A 24,913-nucleotide genomic window follows, 5' to 3' on the forward strand; every position below is an offset into this window, starting at 1 on the left:
CATCAACCTTTTTCTGTACAGAGCCACATAGTAAATATTTAGGCTTTGAGGGCCAGACTGGGTCAGAACTACTCAGTTCTTCCAGTCACACACAATATGTAAACAAATGGAAACTAATAAAACTTTATTTACAAACACAGGTGGTGGGCCAGATTAGGCCTGCAAGTTGTATTTTGCTGATCCCTGGCCTAAATAATAAAGACATGATTTAACTTTTATTAACTTCATTTGTTGTTCTGGACAGAATCTGGCAAAAAAGAAGGGAAATACGATATTGAGAAAGAAACAAGGGAGAGCTCTATTCACAGCAGCAACCAAAATTATAATGTGCCAAAATGCCTGAGATTAGTTACAATAAATGCAGAGCAAAAACCATCAACTTTCCTAGGCTATGTAAGATCAGATATGAATGAACAGGCATACTCCATATACTGTCCAAAGAAATAGAATGCACATTATGTATGTAATTTAAATTCTTTCTAGCAGCCATATTAAAAACATAAACAGAAATAAATGAATTTTAATCATGTATTTTATTTAACCAATACAATAAAAATATTGCCGTTTTAACATGTGATTAGTATAAAATTATTAATGAGGCATTTAAAATTTTTGTACTAAGTTTTTGAATTCCGGTGTGTACTTTTTACATACAGCTCATTTCAATTCAGGTGATAAATTCTAATCGAGAAACATTTGACTTGATATGTACTTAGACTTCATAAAATTTAAAGTTAAAACAGTTGATTCAGATCCCCAAGCTGTTCCAAACATACTTAAAAGTTTGCCAAATACTAAAGCAATTCCCAGTTGCTAAACTTAAATTTTTTAATTATTAAAATTAAATACAATTAAAAATGCTGTTCCTCAGTCACACTAGCCACATTTTATTTGCTCAGTACTCACATCTGACCATGGCTTTTTTGTGAGACAGAATGGCCCCCAGAGCTTGAGAATACCGACTCATAGTCTGATGCCTTTAGGGAGAATAAATTCTGGAAAGCAGCTCTGAATGAGCCCATTTTCAATGATGGGCTAGTTAACACAGGCTCTGGAGTCAGACATTCCTGCGTTTGAGTTCAAGTTTGAGGATGTGTGGCCTCTGCCATGTTACCTGACTCCTCTGAACCTTTGCTCCCCTCTCTGTCAAATGGCCATCATAATACCTAGCTCACAGGTGTGTCAAACACACAGTAACTGCTGAGTGAATGGAAACTGATTATAGTTAGGGTTACAGCTGTTGTGTTTGTTTCCAAGAGCTAGGCAGCATAAAACAATAGAAACTTATTCTCTTTTAAACCTGGAGTCTGGAAGTCTGGAATCAAGGTATTCACTCTAACACTCTTAGGGGAAGATGCTTCATTGCCTTCCAGCTTCTGGTGACCCCAGGCATTCCATGGTTTGCGCACAGCTCCAGTTTCCGCCTCCATCTCCACGGTCTCCACGTGGCCATCTTCCCTCTGTGTCTTTGCGTTTGTTCTTACAACACCAGTTGTAGTGGATTAGAGCCCATCCTAGTGACCTCATCTTACCTTGATTACATCTGCAAAGACCCAATTTCCAAATATAAGGTCATATTCACAAGTCTGGGAAGTTAGTTCTTCGACATATCATTTGGGGACACAATTCACCTAATAATGGTTGGGAGTATTCTAGCTAAAACGTGTATACATGCTGTGGTTGATGTGGGTCGTGCCTGATAGAATTTGCCCAGGAAAGGAAAACTTTAAGGAATTGTGAGTTGCCCAGTTGGGCCAACTCTTGCTGCTTTTCCCTGTATTATCTCACAAAGCCCTCTGCGGTGAAAGTCATAAGGAATAAATGATTGAAAAGCACTCTTTATGGCTTTCATTTTACGTTCTCAACTCAAAAGCTGCAGGGCAATTTAGTTCCTGTGCTGTTTTCACAGAAGGATTGTTTGCTCTGCTTTGCCTTTTTGTTTTGTTTTGAGGGCTAAGCTTAGCTGGCTGCTCAAAGGCTTAAGCTCTTTCTCTGAGTTTTGTTATGTGGAACAGCAAGGTGCAGAGCCATCAAACTCCAGCACAGTACAGGACGTGAGCAGGTAAAACACAGTACAATGTGTAGTGCACATTGCTGAAGCCTTTGATGAATGTTCTTTTTAAGTGCTCAGTTGGATTTTAGCCTAAAGAAACAAAATAATAATTGAATGGGACATGATAAGAAAAAATTTTTAAACATTCTATCTGATGAGGAAGGTTGATTGCCTTGTTTCTCCAGAAGAATAATAATCAAGTAATGAATGAAATCTTTGTGATAAAATTTTGCTTTTATTATTATCCTTTGTGAGGATTTTTTAAGTCTCATCAAATGCTGAACTTTAAGGTAATGGGCATGTTCTGTTCTTCATTATAGTCTCATCTGTGATGCATGCCTTTGTTAACCTTTAAAAAGGCCCCTCACTACCACTCTGGATGCCAATTTAGCACAGTTGTATTTTGCTACACAGTCCAATGTAATTAGGTTAATTAGTCATTTCCATTTAGCTTATTAGAAGGCTAGAAGTCCCTTTCCCTCATTTGGAAGATTAAATGTTGCAACTGTGTTTCATTCCAGAGCTTGAAGAAAGTGTGCTTCAGACCAAGCAATGGCAACTGGGAGTCCTGATCACAGTGTAATTTGCCCAGTTTTGTGGTGACACCAGAGGGGGTAATAGGATTGGAGAAGGGTTAATGATGATACAAGCTGGGAAGAGGAGTGAAGTGGCTGCCTGAAAGGAGTTGAAAGTCAGTTCCTCAGCCCAGAGAGAAATAATTACTGTAGCTGCAGCTTTTCTCAACCTGTCAAGAGCCCTCCTGCCAGCTACCCAGATGTTAAACTTTATTAATTGAGCACTTTCTAAGTGCCAGACAGCTTGCTAGGCCTAAGGCATACAAAGATGCCTAAGAAAGGTCTTACCCGCAGGCAACTCACTATCTTGTGGGAGTAACAGGCAAATGAACCAGCCATTGCAATTCAATAACTGCAGGAGCCCTGAAAAAGCATAGGGGAGGGCTTTATAGTCTACAAAGCACTTGTATCTACATTAGAGAAGGAGCTAAAGACAGTGATTACTTGCGTTCATTTTCCAAATGAGAAAATCAAAGCTCACAAAGGTTTAAAACCAGGTTCCAATTCATAAGAGGTGGAAATGGGATCAGAACTCTCATCTCCTGGCATCTCTGCCACCATCCGACTCACCACTCCATGCCACTTCTAAGCACAAATGAAGGTGCATTCCCTGCTCTAAGTGGTCAGGGTGAAGCTAGGAAGCCACAGAACCTGTTTGAAGGGGCATGTAAAGGCAGGATGTGTTCATTCGCATGGGAAAAGAGCCTCAACAGGCCCAGGTCAAGTGTATGTGTCCTTCTCCAGATCTACCTTAACTGGTCACCCAAAAAAACTCCTCTACTACTTACAGTCACACTGGTTTTTATCATGCCCCACAATTTCCCCTCTCCAGACTCGGGATCTTGTTGATCCTTCCCCATAAAATGCCCTTCCTTCTCTCTACCTCTATTTTGGTCCAACAGAATTCAGCATACCTATTACGGCCTCCCTCATCTCTTCTTTCTCCTTGACTTAGGACTATGAGCTCCTGAAGGTGTGTGTCTTTTTTGCTGTTGTTGTTCACCCTTGTATTCTCAAGAACATGTAATGGGCATTCAACAAATGTCAAGTGAGTGAATGAATGAATTGAAGTAGCAAGAATGCATTAAGCTCCTTAAAATGTATGGTACTGCAGTAGGTGCTTTGGACAGTTTAGTTTTTAATCTCATTAGAGAGACTAAGCATACAAGCCAAACTGGGCAATAATGGAAAGACTGCAGGTAACTAAGTGTCTGAGTAAGTGATGCTTACGTGGGCACTCTGAAGAAAGAGGATAGGCACCCACTCCGAAATTCTGTTCTGATGTCAAGGCCACACACATACCAAAGGGTATGAAATTTTTATTATTTAGATAATGAAGCTTTCTGGGGAAAGCAGGGGAGCTCTTGAGAGATCTGAAAATGGCTTAGGAGAGAGCCAGGAAAGGAAACTATCTTGGGTTTTTTGTGTTAGTTTGCGGGTTTATGTTAGATGAGGGTTCCTGTGTGCATGGGCAGGAGCTTACATGGTACAACTTGCTTCTAGCACCAAAGGAGGGAGTGACCGGGATTACTTATTAGCTTGTCCAGATAAGAAGCAGAAGAGAAAGAGGGATGGATAAGGCTTAAAAGCTATTAGCAGTCCAACATTTAAAAATTGAGTCAGATTCTTTATTAAAGACATGAACTCATGAGTAGTTCTAAGTGGTTCACTTAAGGGGAGAAGGCTATGTGTCCTAGGTGAGAGAGGATGTATCTGAGGGAGACTGCTGATTTTGAACTGGACCTTAACAATGTGTAGAGTTTTCACAAATAATAATCATGACCAGCACAAGAAAAGGAAGTAGAGTCTGGTGAAGAAGAGAACAACAGCACCTCTTACATGGTAAAAATAGTGTCAACAAAGAATTGAGATGGAAATGAGTCTGGCACATTTCCAGGTTGGGTACAGGTATAACTTGAACAAAGGAGGGAAATAAGATACCTGCTTAACTGGATGGGTTGGAGGGAAGCACTAAATGAAGAGGTTTGATTACCAAGTTACACATTTAGACTTAATCCTTATGGAAGCTAGCAACTCATGGGAATTTTTAGAGTTGACATTAACACAAAGTCAGCAATTCTAGAGATGTTTTGAGAGAGGAATTGACAGGAGTTGCTGGCAGAGTGAGTATGGAGATGAAAGGGAGGAATCAGACTTAAAGTGTTTGGGCTTCATGACCAGAAAAAGCATGGTATCACTTCACACTCTTCTTTCCATGTAGTGCCCTTCAGAAAAGTGCTGCTCAGTCTCTGCTATGTCAGAGACTGAGAACCCAAACACTTTATTTGCTAACCCTTGCACATTGTTGGAGCGGTCTGCCGAAGTTCAGCTGATCAAAATCCTTCTGCTTCCTTGAGTTTACCTGGGGGGGAATCCAAAGCTCCAGACAAGAGAATAAATGAGCCAGAATTACGTCTATAATAACCATCTTGTCCCTGACCCCCAACAAAATGCCTATTATAGCTTTCTGGAAAAACTGCATTTCAAAGAAAGATTCTCTGGAATTTCCCAGGCACTTTCATCAATGGAAGAATTCTATAATCTGGATCGGGACATTGAGGGGTCTGCCAAGAGCTGGAAAAAGTTTGTGGAATCAGAATGTCCTGAGAAGGAGAAGTTCCCACAGGAGTGGAAGAACAAGACAGCCCTGCAGCACCTCTGCATGATGAGGGCCATGCGGCCGGACCAGATGACCTACGCCATGCGGTAGGGAGCAGAGGCCAGTGGGAAGGCCCAGGGTAGGCGTGGGGCAATCTTAACATGGCCCAGCTAGCAGGACTGAGCACAAAGGTCATGTGCTTGTAGTAATGGGAGCCTTAGTATAAACATCCACAACCCTATGAGGCCTGTTGCTCTGTTTACCATGTGTTTTCTTAATATCTAAGTGAACAGTTTCGAAAAAGGTGCTCATTGACATCAGCATTAAGAGGGATGCTGGTCACCTCGAATGTGGTAGGAGATAATGGAATCCAGAAAACAGAGGGAAAGTTCCTCCTTAGGAAAAAGAAAAGCTCCTTCCTCACACACACACAAAAAACAAAAACAGGAGAGAAAGATAGGTATGGCTTTAGCTAAGGTGGCAGAAAATGGCAGAAAATTGAGGATTCTGTCTGATGACTTCTATTTTCTCTGAGAGGTAGGGAGGAAGATCATCAGTTGAGTTTGTGTGAAAGGGAATGTGGCAGAATTGGATACTTGAAGAGAGTGCAGAAGGTTTGAAACAGGATCTGTGAAAAATCAGAGGAAAGGCTGGGTAGGGAAACCCAAAGAATTTCAAGCAGCGTTGAGGGCCCACCTACTTACTATCCCACATTTGTATTTGTGTCCTGCATTTGTACCAACCTTCACCATTGGATTATTTTCTACAGCAGCGTCCAACAGCCTAGGTGTAGATTCAGAGTTAAGTCGATCTGAAGCACAGGTCATTTCAAGTTGGTATGTCAGAAAGTTAGACAAGGGATGTGAGAATGTTGTCATAGGTCATGCAACATAGAGATGGAAAGCAGGTAAGTAGTTCCCTGGGGCTGGAGGGTAGGAATAGGAATTATCTAAATAGTCAAGAGTGATCTTGGTGGTATGATGAAGATGCTTTAAAACTGGAAGTTTTACAAAGTTGTACAATTCAGTAAATTTATTTAAAATTATTGCATAGTACATTTAAAATGGGTGACTTTTATGGTGTGTCAGTTATACCTTAATAAAGTTAAAAAAGAGAGAAGCTATAGGCCACAGAGTCTACACTGGATAGGAAAGAAATGAAGAGAGTAAGGGGATAATAGCAAAAACACCAAGAAACAAAAACAGGGAGGACAAAATGCTGAAAATCCTGCATCTGTAGTGTGACACCAACACAGGCCCAAAACAGGTGAAGTAAGGGTGAATTGTAAATTGCTAATAGAATGTTTGGGCCAGGGTGGGATGTTTCCATGTAAGATCTCAGACATAGAAAAAGTTACCAAGTAATGACAATGATGAGGCTGTGGCCATGGAATTAGGTGGCTGAAGTGGGGAAGAAATGAAAATCATTAAGAATCTGGAGGATTTTCCACACAGATGTTGGTGTCACTCATGCTGGGGGAGAAAAAGTCCATGAGCCAAGTAGCCCCGCGTCCAGTGAGTGAGTAGAGTGACCAAAGGAATGACAGGTGACGCTGATGTGCTGGGGTAGTGGGGATGCGGCAGGGAAGCCAAGTCTCAACAGAGCCACCAGAGTGAAGTGATGGTTTGGAAACAGCAGTCATCAGTGGGCAGGACCATGACCCCACCTTCCAGTCCTGAGATAGGTCAGATGTAGGAGAATGAGCCTAACTGCGGAGGCTACAGGGGAAGTCGTGTCCTTGGGGAAGAGTTAAGGCCAGGAGTTGGGCGGGGTGGAAAGTGGGTGTAGCTGCAAGGCTTTGCTTGTTTGGAAGGACCACTGGTAAGTGGAGTAAGATGAAAGGAAACACAGAATGATAGAACATGTGCGAATAGAACTTGAGGGCCCCTAATCTGAAGTAGGTAGAGAGGATCTCAGGGATACAAAGTAGGCAGGATTTGGCTGCCGTAAGCTTCCAGAAGGCGTTGGTCCTAGCAGTCTTCTGACGGATGGTAGTGATGTGGCTGGACACCCAGGCTTCACAGGGAAGTCAGCGCTGGCCTGGATGGATGGGGATTCAGGAGTCCTGATCTAGGTAAGCAGGCTGGCAACCAGCACATAGGCTGTAAATGTTGACTGAATAGATAAGTAGCCAACTTGGAGTTGGGACCTGTAACTACCAAGCCAATGACCTTGAGAACATCCTTCCATTTCCATAGGGCCTCCATTTCTCAAATGTCATTATTTTGTGACTGGTATACATATGTGCACTTCTTTTTATGGCAGAGACTTCGTTGAGGAGAAGTTAGGAAGCAAATACGTGGTGGGAAGAGCCCTCGACTTTGCAGCCTCATTTGAGGAATCAGGACCAGCCACTCCCATGTTTTTTATCCTGTCTCCAGGGGTAGACCCACTGAAAGATGTGGAGAATCAAGGTGAGGAAACCTCATTGTGGAGCTGAGGCTGCACCAGCCCCATGAATTTTCACTCTTTGCATCTGTTAGTGTTTCTCTTCTTGACTCAATCCTCATTATGCAATATTCCATATTTGCTAAACATACAGAAGTCAGAGTCATTGCTGAACCAACAACAGAGGATCCTCACCAGAGAAAGGACTTCTCTGGGCTGCGTAAGGTAGAAGCCACAGTAACAGGCTCATGTGACCTTGTCCTGCCTGCCCCCCACCCACCCCTTCCCCTTACTTTAGCTGGAGCAATCATTCTGAAATACAAGTATGAGCCTTTCACAGCTTCCTATTGCCCTCAGAATAAAGCCCGAACTCCTTAATATGGCTGACAGAGACCTGCCTCCTCCAGGCCCCTCTATTTCTCCAGTCTGCCTTCCATTTTTAGTTTCCTATTGCTGCTCTAATGAATTGCCACAAAGTTAGAGGCTTATAATAACACCAATTTGTTATGTTACATTTCTGGGGGTCAGAAATCATAAATGGGTCTTACTGCTTCCCTCTTTTCCTTATAAGGATTCCTGATTACATTGGGCCCACTCCAACAATCCAGGATCATTTTAAAGTAAATTCCTTTAGATTTTCTAGATACAAGATTATATAATCTATGAATAGAGATAGTTTTACTTCTGTTCCAATCTGGATGCATGTTTATTTTTTTTTCTTGCCCAATTGCCCTGGCTAAAATTTCTAGTACAACATTAAATAGAAATTACAAGTTTGGATGTCCTTGTCTTGTTCCTGAGCTTAGGAGAAAATTATTCAGTCTTTATCATTATGTGTGATGTTAGCTGTGCGTTTTTTGTAGATGTCTTTTGTCAGGTTTATCAGATTGAGAAAGTTGCCTTCTGTTCCTCAATTGTTGAATTTTTTTCCTTTTATCATGAAAAAATGTTGGATTTTGTCAACTATCATTGAGATGGTAATATCATTTTGTCCTTTTTTCTATTAACATGGTATGTTACATTAATTGATTTCCTGGTGTATAATCCTTTTTATATATTGTTATATTTGATTTTCTAATTTTTTTGAGGACTTTTAAACCTATATGCATAAGAGATATTGTCCTATTGGTTTTTTTGCCTTGTGATGTCTTTGTCCAGTTTCAACATCAGGATAAGACTTATAATGTACCCATCAGAATGAGTTAGGAAGTGTTGTTTCCTCTTCTATTTTTTTTGAAAGATTTTTATGAAAGATTGATATTAATTATTCATGATTAGTAGAAGTCAGTGGTGAAGCCAACTGGGCCTGAGATTTCCTCATGGGGAGTTTTTTAATTACTAGTTTAATAGCTTCTCTTACTGTAAGTCTATTCAGATTTTCTACTTCTCCTTGAGTCAGTTTTGGTAATTTGTTTCTTTTCTAGGAATTTGTCCATCTGAATGATTGAATTTGTTGGTAAATACCTCCCAAACTTTGATGTTTATTTCCTCTATTGGCTATGTTAACTTAAATACTGTTAGTAAAATTTTTTATTCCCTAAATTTTACATAATTTCTCTTATCTTCCCTCTAGGTAAACTGAGACTTCCATTTTCCAACTTGCACTAGCTATACTTTTAATTGTACACAGTCAAGGATGAATATATATTCCTTCTTAATTTATTCCATCATTAATTTATTCATGCCTAGTATTGGGTTAATTATAATATCTGAAAGCCACTAAATAGCATTTATATTATAATTAGTAAGTACATATGATTTGCTGCAGAAGAAAGTAAATGCACTAGGATTACATTTCCTTCTTTATGAGTCCAATGTCATAATCCATAATCTCTTGGGGTCTCTCAACAAAGAATGTTCTCAGCATAGAGACTCAAAGTCATGTGAAATTTTAGTTTGCTTCATATTTAGATGATGATTTTATTAGATTGCTTTTCATTTTTCCTGAAGTTTCTAAATGCTTTTCCCTTGTTCTTAAGAAAAGAAACAAATGCCCCCTCTACCATTACCACTATTATCTCACACAATATTGTATGTATAGGAAACTATCCACTTTATTCTTCTTGAAAATGCTTTACCTAGAGCCCACTTATATCCTGTCTTAAAAAAGATGAATTTCATTTAGCCTCCTAGGAAATTATAACCTTGGGGCTTCTTTTCTTTATATTCTAGTTTATTTCTACTATCTTTGTCTTTTATTATCCCATCTCTTTTATTTTCAGTTTCCACCCTACTTTTCCTAGCATAAGCCATCCAAAAAGAACCATGGGAAGGAAAACTGCTGAATCCTTGGGTGTGTAAAAAGGCTTCAATTTTGCCCATATACCTGTTTGATAGTTTTGTTAGGTCCAAAATAATTTTTACTCAAAATGTGGCCACAATGCTCAATGTCTCCTGGAAGTCAGTTTTGTTCATGTGAGGTCTTATGCCGGTAGGATGCTCAATCACACCTGAGCCCTCCTGACCTAAGGCATTTCACAGGCAGTTCCTTTTATCTGAAATACCTCTGCCCAGCTCTTCAACAGTTCAATGTCTATTCATCCTGCAGGTCAGCCTCTCCTGATCTTCTCCCTGCAAAATTTGGTTCCCCATTATACGTATATTTGCTTCAGAGCATTTAATATAATTCTAATTAAATCCTTTTATAATTTTAATGTATGTTTTCCTACCTGCTTGTCACTAAAACCCTGATGTCATCTTGCTCATCATTTTTTAACTAGTGCCTAAAAGTATAACTAGCACAGAGAATGTGCTCAATAAATACTTGTTGAATGAATTAACAAACAAATGAATGAATGAACATCATAAGAACTTTTGTCATAGCTGTTATTCCTGACTTCCACTTCCATAAAGTTCTGTATTTCTTCTGTCCTCTGGAGGTTTTATTCCTTTCATATTGACCAATCAGGTGTCCTCATTCTTATTTAACATTTTCCTTTTAGGAAGCTTTTATATGCCCTATTTATGAGCAGTTCCCTATTATTCTTTGTCACGTGACCTCCAACTATTCCATCATGTAGTTTGAAGCTTCCTGTCATTTCCAACAAGCTGACCCTTCCCAGATCCATATTGGTTATCTGCCTCTGAATTCATTATCTCAGCCCTGTCCTTGCCTTAATGTTAGTGCATATTTCCTTACCAGAGGCAATACTTGTGTTCATCAGCAAGATTGCTCAGGTACCTGTGCCTCTTTCTCTCTTTCTTCCTCCATCCTTGCCTTCTCAATGGTTGGTTTATTTTCTAATTCACCCATTTAAAACATATGCTTGGGTGACATCCATGTTTTCTGCATCTTGTATCTCATCAGTTTGCCTGATGGGTTCTTATTCTCAAGTTTGGAATCTACATGAATGACACTAATACATTCCTCTCTCTCCCTAGCCCCAGCTCAAGTAGACTTAGGCCTCTACGCTCAGGCAGAGCCTGTGTATCAGACAGTTCCCTGCTTTACTCTGTTTACACTCTTACAAACCTTAGTATCCTTTCTCATCTTTGCATATGGGATTTATGTCCTTAACTCCTTCTCTTCTCTATCCTTTTGTTCCCTCATTCTCATTCCATCCCCCCTCCCACTAGGCACAAACCTACAGACAAAAAAATTCAGAATATGATTTTGGGAGTTCTCTAAGCCCTTGAATCTTGTCCATTGACCTGTGCCTTTCTGGCACTTTGTGCCTCTTGGTCTCCTCCAAGGTTTTCCTTCCTCAACAATTTTGAAAGAGCAGAGGAAGAGGAGAAGGAGAAAATTCCATCCATCCTTCTTGGCCTCTGTGTTAACATGAAACCTACCCCATCTATTCCCACTGTTCCCCCCCTTTGCCCTCTTGAATTAACCTTTTAGCAGCACTTTCTCTGTCTTTTCTCATCACCTTCTTTCTGAATCAGCCACACTTGCTTATCGGCAAGTTGATTGTTGCTCTTGCTTCATCTAACAGCACTCACTCATCGCTTCCAATGCCCGTCCTACCTTCCTCCTAGGGTTACTGTGAGGATAAACAGAAACCTCAGGTGGGGAAAGGCTTTTAAATGTTAAAAGCACAGTGGTATCCTATGGCATGATAATGAAGATGAAAATTTGTTCTCTAGACAGACAGCTCGGTCTGCCCTTCTTTTCCATCCTGCTGCTGCACCCTTTGCTAGCACAGCTCTGTCTTCAGCCCTCCACAAAGAGGGCCCCCCTTTCCACCCTAACACAGCACCTTCTCTGGTCTTGCTTTAGCCTGACTCCAGCACGGTCTTGCTTGGTCTCCATCCTCCTTTGTTCAGCTACCAGGCTTTGCCAAAACAATACTGTTATCTATGTTTTGTGATCAGAAATAAGCTCTATCTACCATCTTTGCTGTCCACTGCCTCTTTTTTCTCTTTCCAACATGTGGGTCAAAACTGTGAGCTCACTTCGACTTTTATAAGCCTACTACCAGGTGTGTCCAGAGAAATAGTTTTCAATTTTTGTCTTTGCAGCCAGATCACCAACACTTTGCTTAGAGTCTCTTTTTCATTGCTCCTGGCCTCTTTCTCTTGTCTTTAACAGTCAGTTGAAAGTTGATTAGGTTGGAGCATGTGCAGTGTTTAGAAAGCAGATTCGAGATTGGCAGAGCATCATGTTCTGTGTTGAGAGAGACTCATTTGGTCATGTGCTCAGGAGCAGGAGAGCGAACAGAGAGGTAACAACTGAGGATACAAGAAGAGATGGGATTCGGAGGACAGACGAGTGGCAGGCGGGGGAGGACACATCTTCCATCAGGGTGGGGAGGTACAGAGATGGAGACGTAATAGGGGTGTGCAGAGATGCACACAATATGGCAGTGAGTTGAAGGAATGTCTGCCTGATGGCATGTGTTTTCTCAGGGAGTAGAAAGTGGAGCAAACTGCTGACAGTGAAAAGGGTGAGATCCCTTAGGAATTTTAAAGAAAGGGGATTTCTGGGTGAATGAAAAGATTACCAAGCAGCACTGGGGTTGAAAATCATGAATTTTTGGTGGTTCCAATTCACCAAATGTATTCTTTTTCTCTTTTATTAATACTAGATTCACTCAGGATTGAGGTTTTATAAACAACTGGGTGACATAGAAGTAGAAGAGGGCAATGGAGTTGAAGATCTTGTGAGATCATCATTCCAATTAAAGATTAAGGATTATTGGGTCCACATTAAAATAGGAGGAAGGTAAATGTGAAGAGTAGAAAAAATAGAGGAACCACTAGACTGGACATTTCACTGAAGTATAATATTAGGTGAGGAGGGAGTAAGAGAATGAACTATCTGGAAAGTAGGAAGTTACAGTCATAAGTAGACATGAAGAAATAATGTTTTAGACATGGGATGGTTCTCAGTGAATAAAGGCTTGGGTGCAGCCATTGGTAGTGGGAAACAGAAATGGAATGGAGTTAAATTCTTTGAAGATGAGAAAGCTTGAGGCTGGATGTTGGCTGAGTCATCCATAGTGACATTAACACTTACCGAGATAATGATGAAATAGGAAGTATGGAAGATTTTCCAGCAAGTTCCAAATCCCCTAATAAAAGTGAATCTCACTGGGAGGTGAGAAGGCATGGAACATGTTTGGAGATAATGTAAGCAGATGATATGTGCTTTAAAAGAGAAAGGGTTTTTATATGAGGACAGAGAGGAAATAGCCTACAAGGAAAAAGAGTAGACTAGAAACAGGTCTGCCTTCCACCCAGCCCCACCAGCACGTGGACCCAGGGAGAGGGCTGCGGAAGCTGCACTGTCCTCAAAGTGATGATGGGGTTCTTGTTTGCAGAGCCGAAGAATGAGCTTCACAGTCAAGGTAGGAGAGCAAGGTACAGGCTTTTATTTAGAGATAAAGTGAGAGAATAGAGCTCCTGGCTCATGCCAGGAGGGAACAAGAGAGTCCATAGTGGTCCGTTGCCTAGGGGGTTTTATAGACAGTTGAGGATTTTTCGAGAACATGAAAAAAACTTAGGGGTGTGGACTTGTTAAGTGGTCTCTGAATATTTATAATTAACTTAACACAAGCTACTTCCTCTGATGATTTCTCCCTGAGATACCAGCATCTTGGTCTGGGGGTCAGAAAACAAGGCCACCTGCTCTGCCTCCCAAGGTGGGCTGAGGTATTGTTTGTTAAAAAGTTAAGTTAAGAATTTCTAACGTCTTAACTTGTTGGGTATTAAAATGCAATCTTATCTTTAAGGTGGAATCCTTTCTGCCTTTTACTGTGTTGTTTATGCCTGGGCTTACTTGCAAAATTAGTTGCCCAGTTTTCAAAATCACTTCATCAAATCTGAAGGAGGAAAGACAGCACATAGGCCTGGGTCTTTTGGTATGCTAAAGAGAACCTTACACATGATTAGAAAAGGTTAGCATAATAAAACATATGCTACTCTTCTTTATCTGGGGAACATTAACTGATTTCACTGAAGAATGATTCAAGAGCTTAATGTTTAACATAGAGTTTTAGCAGGGGGGTTTCCTTGCATGCAGTTACATTGCTCTGACTGCAGATATCCCACCCTGCCCCCTCTGGAGGCCCTCACCCTACTCTGACTACACCCACTGTTCCTGTCTCAAAAGTAATGAAGGTGAGGGGTACACACTGTGAAGATGTCAAGGTTTACAACGGGGCACCATTCCAGGTAACACCACCATAGGGAAAGTTGAAAACAAGATCAGAAACAGAAAGATGAGTTAAAGGCCGTGGGAGTGGGAGGGGGGTGGAACCCAAACCGCAAAGTAATGTGAAGGTAGAAACCCAAGTGAGTGTAGTTGGCTAGACGACCCAGCAAGGCATCTTGAGGGCCTCAACTTGCAAAACAGAAGGGCTCTGCAAGGCAGCCTCAGCACATTGCAAGGCCCGCGTGCCACGCCGTCATCTCCGGCTGAATGTCCCGTCAGTTGAGAACCCCACCGGTCTCCCCCTTCTCCACATCTCCGGCATCCACTGCTTTGTCCTCAGACTCCTCATTATTCCTCGAGCCTAGATTAATGCAAACTGACCCCATCTAGCCTGCGTGGTGCTACATTTTGCCTCAACAGTCCTCCCACTCTGCAGTTCTCAAACTAATCTTTATTAAGCCCCGTTTATCCCATATCTTGCTAATAAAGAAAAGAAATAGGCTCTTTGGTGAGTAGAAATGTCACCAAGGCTATCTAATAATCCCAGCACCTTTTATCCTGGTATTTTCTCGAATAAATTGTTTATATCCCTTGTTCTAAAGTCTATTGCCAGCTAGGATTTATTGGATTTAATAACGGTATGTCTTGGGGTTGGGCTCATCTCAGTTGAATCTGTAATAACTATTCCTCACTACAAAAAGTTATGCTGCTTTGTCTTATACAGTTGAAGGAGATGCTGTATTTTTCTCAGTACTTAAAAGAAATATCCAATATTAACAGTTTTCTTTAAATTTTCTTACAAGTATCAAATGATGTCTTCAATTTTAGTTCCCCTGAAAGTACATTTTTGAAATACAGATTTTTATTCTTTTTCTCTTTTTAAATCTGTCCTTTTTTCTCTTGTATACTTCATCTCCCTAGAAAAAAATCTCTCAATGATCCCTTCCTGGTATTAAACACTTTTATAATCCTTTTGTCTGAAACATATTATGCAGTTTCCCTATGCTTTATCCTATAGGGCTGATCACAGTGCCCAAGCAGAATTAGTCGTCTATATGAAGGTCATTTCTTCCTTTGTGTGAAGTTTTTCTGGGGCTTCCAGAACAATGCATGAGCACTGGCCTCACTCCAATGATATGGCTGTGATATTTGTGTTGGTGTAGCAGTTTCCATACTCCGTTCCTGACACCGGCAACCCTTTATCTAGATACACTTATACGTGTACAGCCAAGCCCCTTCTTTTCTTGCCTCTTACCTCTCTTTACTCTAATTCATGCAAAACAATGAGCTAAAACATTTCCAGGTGCTGGGAATAATAAGGGAGGTGGTTAATTCTACATAAAGTCCAGGAAGTCATAACTCCCTGAATCCTGCCCCTACTGGCCACACCTCCCAGTAAAGTTCCAGGGAAAATATATGTTCAGAGGACAAAGCAAGTCAGCAGACGCCACACTCCCGTGCTTGCTACCCTTTGAGCCTTTTCACTCTGTAGGTAGTGGACCAATGTGTGGTCCTCACATGAAGCTGCACCGAAGATCGTCAGCATGTCTATCCATTCTTGTGGATTAAATGAAGAGTGGCGGATGAAGCAATTTTGGTCTAGACAAGGGCTTCCTTTCACTTGGGAGCAAAGAGCTGGGAGATATAGCCCCCATGCCCACCCCACCATGAAGGAAAGGGGCTGGTACCTGAGGCTCAGGATATGGATTCAGGCATGCCTGTGCTTGGGGAGTGGTGTGGAGATGTGCATTGCCTTATGAACATGCACCAACACAGATCAATAGACACAAGAGATAATCATAACAACCCCATGCTCCTTTTAGGTAGAAAACTTGGATATACCTTCAACAACCAGAACTTCCATAACGTGTCTCTGGGGCAAGGACAGGAGGCAGTGGCTGAGGCTGCCCTGGACCTGGCCGCCAGGAAGGGTCACTGGGTGATTTTGCAGGTATGCTCCCTCTGCCCTGGTGGGGGTCATGCTTGACCCTAGAACCCTCTGGACTTCACATCACAATCTCTGGGCTCCTCTGGGCTCCTTTCCCCACTCACCCACCTTTCCCTCTACACCCCCACCGCTTTCACTTGCTGGTTTCTCTTTCCATTTGTCCTCCTTCCTGTGTCCTCTTCCTCACCCCACCTCCTGATAACTCCTCATTGCCCCCACCCCACACAGGCTTCCGCCACTCTTGTTTACATGGAAGCTGATGCCTGTTTCGATACACACTCAGGAAGCTGGCGTGCAGTTAAAGACCAAGGAAGCCAATTCTTTTTTCAGCTGTAGATGTCTTCCCATGCATTTCAGGAATTGTCCTCTACTGTACCTTTCTATTGTGTTACACATTATATGTCCTTCATTACCTGTGCAACCAGAACATCACACTTCTAACTAGAAGTTAGCCTCTTCACTGACAGTTCATGTTGGTGCATGGAAATCTGGCCATTTCACTGAATGCGTATAGGAAATAAAGGCTACCCCCTTTTCTATCATGGCCTGTCCCTTATTCCTGATCTATGCTGCATGGATACTGTGGCTGTGGTAGAAGAAGTGGCTTACTTCTGTTTTCCTCCATAACACCCTACAAACCTCTATTCAAGTGCCTGTGGCTATGTTGAAATGATTTAGTAAATATACGAGTATGTCCTTACCTACATGTTCTTAGGGAGAGCTATGTTTCTGAATCACCTTTTAGCACCTAGCACACTACCAGGAACATAGTATGCACTCAACAAAAGCCTGTTGGGAAAAAGAATCATTGAAGAAATCAATAAAACAAAAAATAAATGAAAAAAAAGGAAAACAAAGTTACTCCATCCTCTCTTGGCTTTAGTTACCAGAAACTTCCTCTGGCCCCTGACCTGTTATGGCATCACATCTTGCTACAGGGTTTTCATCCTAATTAGCCTATTATTTATTTGAAGCCTAGCAACTGAGGGATCTGCCATTCCCTGGGACTCTTTTACCAGCATCAGTGAGGATATCAGGTGAAAAGATGACAACAGCTGGGGTCCTGCGCCCTCCCATGTGATCAGCATGGTGCTGGGCAAGTGTGTCCCCCACAACCATCTCAGGATCACTTGCCAGAGAACCCCCTTCTGGGCCCTGGCACCTTTGGGAACCCAGCCATTCAGACAATGAACAGAGTGCCCTCCAGCACATACCGGCAGCCCAGGGCCCCCACATGCACATTGATGTGGTTTCCTGAGAGCTCTCCAAGATCAAATCCAGAAACTGAATTCCTGAGGAAACAGAGCACTTATCTGTGGGTCTCCAGCCCTGCCTGGCTGACCGAGTCCTGGCCCTCCAGGCAGCCCACTAAAATCTCGACTCCAACAGAATGATTATAAATGAATTCTTTAACAAATTTTCATTTCAGTAACCACTACTAACTCAGAGCATTTTGCAGTATAGAAACCTTTCAAATACATTCCCTGTGGTTATTTGCAGCAACTCTGTAATACAAGTATGGCAAACATTATTGTTACTTCTCTTTTCATAGAAGAGAAAGCAGCAGTCAGAAACCAGATTGCTCGGCCCGAGTAGTGTGCTCTGGGCCAATGTGTGTATTTAAGGCTCTCTGAGTGGCTGTCCTCAAATATCTATTGAGGAGCTTTCATCTACCATCCTAATGAAACATATTGCAATGAAGGAAAGTGACTATCCTTACTGGCGTGAACGTGCATTCTGCAAAGTAGTGCTGAGAAATAGATGGAGGTTCAGATAGACAGGTAGACAGCAGACAGGAACCAGATGGGGGCTGGAGGAGCACGGCAGACAGCAGACAGGAACCAGATGGGGGCTGGAGGAGCACGGCTCTAAGAGCAGACAAAGGCACTCAGGCTTGGAGTAGAGAGTCCTCCCAGAAAGCACACAGCAACGTCTGTGTGTTTTGAGAAGATAAGTCTGGCAACGATTAGCAGAATGGTTTGGAGAGAGGGAGAGAGGAGTGGAGAGAGCTAGCTAGCAGAAGCTTAATTAAGTCAGTGCTTTTCAAATTTTAACATGCATACAAATCACTGGAGGATCTTCTTAAAATGCACTGATTCACTAAGTCTGGGGGACAAGGAGTCTGCATTTCTAACTAGCTCCCAGATAATGCCAAAGTGAAGGTCCATGGACCCCACTTTTGAGTATTAAGGGCTCAACCAAGCAGGTATCAGATACGGGAATCTGCACTTGGAATGTAACTGCGTGTTAGACTCAAAGTGTGGCCCCCAGACCAGCAGCATCAGCGACACAGGGACATTGCTGGAAATGCAGATCTCAGGCCCCACCTCAGACCTGCTGAATTACACACACTGGGGCGGGGCCTGAGAATCTGTTTTACCAAGCCTTTCAGGAGACTCGGATACATAGTCAAGTCTGAGAGCATGTTGTTAGATTTAGGACAGGGATGCGGTTCAACTGAAGGATACTAGATGGCCCCATGACTGAGAGCCCCAAGACTCACACTGCCATGTGACTCACTTGACGCTAGGGCCAGGTCCCTCCTCGAGCTGCCTTCCCCAAACCATTCATTGCAAACAACAAGTCAGAGGCCTGCACTGAAGGGGGTCCTTCCTTCCCACCAGAACATCTACCTGGTGGCCAAGTGGCTCAGCACCCTGGAGAAAAAGCTGGAGGAGCACAGCGAGAACAGCCACCCAGAGTTCAGGGTCTTCATCAGTGCGGCGCCTACACCCTCCCCTGAGGGTCACCTCATCCCCCAGGGCATCCTGGAGAACTCCATTAAAATCACCAATGAGCCTCCCACGGGCATGCATGCCAACCTGCACAAGGCCCTGGACAACTTCACGCAGGTGAGGCCCCAGGTGGGAGGGAAGAGGAATGCCTGCCTGCAAAGAGCAGATTCAGCCAGGTAGACAAGCGTGCAGCGGGAGCAAGGGATAGAGCTACTGGGCTGTGGAGCAACTGGGCCCCTGCACAGCTGACTCCTCCCAGTGCCTCCTGAGTACAACCAGCTCTCAATTCCCAATATGCCTAGGGGAGCCAGGCTTAGGCCTTTCATTGGAAAAACTATGGGGGAGCTTTCTGTAAGTCTGCATGTTAAGTTGCTATAAACCTAATTGACATGCTATGCCAGTCACACACTTACCAGTAAGCATACTGCCTTCAAGAAGGAGGTTGATGCTCATGTTCTGGTGATAAGAATTGATAGCTGCATGCATCTTGAGTATCTTTTTCCTAAACGGGCCTTGCCTAAACTCCTACATATTCCATACCAGAGGCCAGACTGCTAAATTTTCTAGATGTTATATTCCACATAAGGGAAATACACATTCTTAATTCAAACAGTCCAGGTGTCAGATAGTGGGGATCTAGACTTGGAATGTAACCATGTATCAGACTCTTACTATAGATCCCAGACCAGCCTCATCACCGAGGAACTTGCTGGAAATGCAAACTCTCAGGCTGCACCCTAGACTTTCTGAATCAGAAACTCGGATGGGGCCCAGGAATCTGTGTCCTGACGAGTCCTCCAGGGACTCCTTTGCACAGTCAACTTTGCGAACGCTGTATTACAATGCAACGAAGCCTATCAAGGCATTAGCTTTGAAAACGGGCTGCTACTGACTAGAGTTTCCATTACTGGGAATTCCAAGACTCATGCTGTGGAGTGTTCATTTAAAGCTGAGGACAGGTCCGTGGCAGCCGGCTCCATGTATGAAGCTTGCCAGGTCAGTTTTCCTCTTCCCAGGAAGGCATCCTGTCTGGCTGCCCGTTCCTTGACGAGCTCCCCCTTCCTGGGAAGGCAGACACAAAAAGTGTGTTTACAAGGAGAGCAGGGGCCATGAGGGTTGCCTTAAAGTCCATCCACCTCACTGGGCCTTGGCTGGGTCCCAGAACAGGGTTCTGGGATCTGTCCTCTCTGATGGCATCTTACAATAGCACCAGTGGGTCCCTGGCTTCATGGAGCCCATGCTACAACTCATCTAGGGGACTTGGAATAGGCCGCTCAGCAGGACAGCTGCCTAGCTAGTGCCACTTAACTGAAGCACCAGGACCAGTGGCCCTTTGGGGTCTGGTTTAGCTTAAAATGGGATGAAGGCCATTTGGCAGTTGGAGTCTTGGAAGATTTTACCAAGTGCATGATACGGATCATAATGTAGGAATCCAGCAGTCCAACATGGACAGGAAACCTTCCAAAAAAATTGAGAGGTTCACTCACCTTCCCAACCCACTCATCATTTGGAACAGAGAGTGAGGCAACATTACCCAGAGATTCAGGATATTTTAGTCTGACCTGTTTGTTAGAGATGCTTGCCCACTGCAACATGGAGCAGAAAGTAGAATGTTCTTCTGTCCAGGGGCATTTTCTTTTCTTTTTTAAAATTTTTCCTAAACGGGCCTTGCCTAAAATCCTAGATACTCTATACCAGAGGTCAGAACTGCTAAATTTTCTAGATGTTATATTCCGCATAAAGGAAATACACATTCTTAACTTTGAAATCTATAGCCTTCTTTACAGAAGGTGTAGCTGGGTCCAAGAAGACATTTCTGTCCTGAAAGGCATTGGGCCGCATGACAATGTGAATACACATAATAGCACTACACTATATACACTTTAAATAGTGGAGAGGGTACATTTTATGTGATGCATATTTTATCACAAATTTTTTAAAAGTTGAAAAAAAGGCATTGGAATGCAGTGAGCTGTACTGGAAAGCCAGCTGAAGGAAGCCCCCAGGCACAAGGACAAAGAGGCACACCTTCAAATGCTGAGACTGGTGACAGCAGCACAAAGTCAGAATAAAACAACCATTGCTAATCAGCAGGGCCCACGGGGAAGTGGGAATAAAAGAGTTCAGCTCTGCATTTGTCCCTTAAATGGTTAAAATGGGGCTCAGGAGGAACAGGAGCTGCTGGCTTTTCCTAGTTCCCACTCTTGGGTTTATCTCCTGGCAAACCTGATGTTGTCTTGACGCTCAGGCAGCTGGGAAGACAGTCCAAGAGCTGCCGGCTTCTCCTGGTTCTTCTGTGCCTGCCACAGGTGGCTGTTTGGGCATCTATAGCCACCATCCGTAGCCATTCGGAGAAAGGAGATGGACTTATGAGTGTATACATCCTTCTCAAGCATTTTAATTGTTCCATTCTGCTTTTCCACATGCCCTGGAGCAGAGGCCCTGGTGTGACACTCACGACTCCTCACTGTGTGCCTTCCAAGCCCCCTTTTAACCATTTACGGGACAATTGCAGAACTGAGCTCTCTTTCTTCCTGCTTCCCTGACAGCTGTGCTGTTGGGGGTTGACTGTTTTATTCTGACTGAGTGTGCCCCTGTCAGCCAGTTTCAGCATTTGTTTGCATGCCTTCTTGTCTGCGCTGAGAGGCATTTTTCAGCAGGATCTAGTTTCTTCAAATGTGTCAGAAGTAACAAAGCAGGCATCCTCCAGCTCTGGGGAACAGCTTGGTCCAGAAAGCAGTCCTAGGTCCTTCCTCGCACTGGACAGTGTCTTTGTCCTCTGCACCACTTCTGACCTTGCCTCTCCATGCCTCTGTGCCAAATATGGTACCAAAGGCACCAGGGTGACCCCCACATATCCAGAGAGAGGTGGACTGTCGTGGGCCCTCCACGGCCAAACCAGACCGACCAGGAGCTTAACCTGGTTTGTCTCCTCTGTTCCTCCTGCCCATGTGAGCAAAGTGCAAGGACCAGCTCCTGGTAGGAACGCAGGCCTGACCCTGATGAGCGTGCATGCACTTTGGAAGCACCTCTCTTGGGTTCCACCTGCAACATCTTGCTCCTTGCTGGACATTCAGGGTCTCACTGAGAGGAAATTACTTTTAATTCCAAAGAATCTAGGGATTTTTGTCCTACCATCCCTTCAAAACACAGCTTCCCACATCTCCACCTTCAGCGCCATCCCTCTTAAGATCCACCAAGCACAGTTCTATTGCCTCCCTCCAGACTATCTCCTTCTTCTCTTCTCGATCCGTCCTGTCTTTCATCCCCTCTCCATGAGCCATGTCTTTTCTGCCAGTCTGCACCCTGCAGTCAGGACCCCTCTTGTTTCTGCAGCCGCATATCCGGCTTCCCCCTCAGGAGTAGTGGAGCGGTTAGAGGGGTGGAGGGCATGACACTCCTCTGTTCCTTGTGCTCTGACTCCCATCCTTGCCCCCCTTCAGCATCTGCTCAGCAGATGAGCTGGGCATTCCTCTCACGCAGGCTAATTACACCTCCTGAGGTGCCATGAGGGGCCAGACACCATGGCAGGAAAGGAAGAAGTCAGAGAGGCCACTGTGAGAGTCCTCACCCACACTCCGATGCAAAATGACATCACTGTGAAGAACGCAGTGCTCCGGGGCCCACTGCCCTGTTTTCCATCAGCTATGCTTGGGAACTTCATTAGTATGTCCATATGTGCGAACCCTAACTGTAAACTGAACCCCACTGTAACCAGAATCTAAACCTTAGCTCAGATTCTAAACTAAAACCCAACGCCTTTGCAAGGTCCCCCGGAACCCCGAGCCTGTGCCTGTCTGCTATGCAAGCTGCAGTCCTACAGCAGCTCAGAGCTAAGGAGGATACACGGTAGCTTAATCCAACGCAAGCCCCAGCCACCATAGCCACACCGAGGCTTGCCCTGAGTAATGGTGTGTCTGTGTCATCACTGAGGGCAACACTTGCCTTTCAGGACACCCTGGAGATGTGCTCCTGGGAGACGGAGTTTAAGAGCATTCTCTTTGCTCTCTGTTACTTTCATGGGGTGGTGGCCGAAAGACGAAAGTTTGGGCCCCAGGGATGGAATCGCTCCTACCCCTTCAGCACTGGGGACCTCACCATCTCTGTGAATGTGCTCTACAACTTCCTGGAGGCCAACGCAAAGGTGAGGTTTCCAGCCAGCGCAGGGGACAGGGGGTAAGTGGGAAGGGCCACCCCTGAGGAGGAGGGTGCAGCATCCACACAGCGAAGAAGGGGCATGCGCGCTGGGGAAGGTCTGCACCCTTTCCAAGCGGTGTGAGAAGGTGCAAGTCTAACCCCGTGGCTGATCTGGAGTGACCGGAGGGAGGCCTAGAAGAGTGACCTACAAAGGTTAGGGCCAAGAGAGCCCAGGAAACCAGACTAGTGACTCACACCCGGTGGGTGTCAGTCCCATGAGTGCCCATCCCAAGGCCACCAGCCCAGGGCATGCACAGCCTTGCAGGGGTTCTGGATTGTCAGGAGGAGCCCCCCACTCACTTCCACACCGCCACTCCCCACACTGCTATCCCTTCCTTTGCTCCACGGAGGCCAGGCTTCCCCAAGTGGTTTTCCTCCTAACTTTGACACCACTCAACTCATGTACTCTATTCCATTCACTATGAACTTTCAAAGGAGACAATTAACTATTAGCTAATTAGTGGCAGGAAATTAGGAAGATGCCCCACTCATTGCTTTCTTTCATTTGCCATTTGCCTATTTAAAAGACTCAGGTAGAGCCCGGATTCATGGCCACAGTTAATAACCACCAGAGAGGAAAGGCCTTTATGCGAGGGGGCTGGCATATACCTTCCCCCCCTCACCCTGTGATGCAATTCTTCAAACATTTAATGGGCCCCCAAACATGCCTGACTTTGCTGGGCACTTGGGGTGCGCATGGGAGTAAAACCTTGCTCCTAGTCTTGAGAGGCATGCCATCCGCGGCTTACACTGCCTGTGCATCAGGACAGCCGCGATGCCCGTGTGGAGGTCTCCCTTTCTTTCCCCCTCTCTCAGGTCCCCTATGACGACTTGCACTACCTCTTTGGAGAGATCATGTATGGAGGCCATATCACAGATGACTGGGACAGGAGACTCTGCAGGACCTATCTGGAGGAATTCATCAAACCAGAAATGCTACTAGGAGAGCTGCGTCTGGCCCCAGGGTTCCTGGTCCCAGGAAACATGGACTACAATGGCTACCATCAGGTGAGGCTCTGCTCTTTCCTGCCAAAGGCACTGATGGCGCTCACACAGGGTCCGCTCTTCCCTCGCTGCAGCCCCACAGGACCTGGGGCGCTCAGAGCCGGGCCTGTCTGCAGTGTGGGCCTCAGCCCCAAATTTGCCCGTTCAGTTTGAGAGCTATAGGATTTCTACCATTAAATATCAATGATACAATTGAGCCTTTGGAGATCTTTTCATTCTTGATGTTCGGTTCAATAATTCTATTTGTTGCTCTTTTTTACAAATAACATCTGGGTTTTTCGTTCAATATTTTCATTCAGGATATTGACAAAGCCATTAGGAGCAAAATTTCAGTAAGAACTTACTCAGCTTTTAGTGTCGTTCCTATCATTCTCAGTATCTTCAGAGGACCCCGATCTTGTGGCCGGTCCTCTCGCCCCTCCTGCTCTGCTCGCTGCTAGGAACACAGGCCATGTGCTCACACACACACACAGCAAGAAAAACATTTTCATGGAGCTTTTTCATACTATTTCTTTGGTTTTGCCTATTGCTACAGCTATTTGTAAGGAGCGCATCTTTACCTTTTTAGCCTGTCATGAAAAGTATATTGAAAGATAATATCATTTTTAAAACCTCCTTTATGGCTTGACTTTTGAACATGCATGAAAGAACTTTGAATGCCAGACTTAAGGGAAATACCAGTCATAGAAACACTAATTACAAGTTGTAAAATATATTTAATTCATAAAATTTAAGGAGGTAAGTCATAAAACTCATTAGATCCAGAACAACTGGACCAATGAGAACAAATTAAAACCAATAAGACTCTTTAAAGAAAG

The 24,913-nt window shown here is 43.9% G+C and overlaps 1 pseudogene; it reads left to right on the plus strand.

Moving 5' to 3' along the window:
- The window catches only part of LOC108403857 (dynein axonemal heavy chain 9-like), a 594,862-nt pseudogene that overhangs the window by 539,488 nt on the left and 30,461 nt on the right, over nt 1-24,913 (plus strand).

This window comes from Manis javanica, chromosome 4 (genome assembly GCF_040802235.1).
Source record: "Manis javanica isolate MJ-LG chromosome 4, MJ_LKY, whole genome shotgun sequence".
Taxonomy (NCBI): domain Eukaryota; kingdom Metazoa; phylum Chordata; class Mammalia; order Pholidota; family Manidae; genus Manis; species Manis javanica.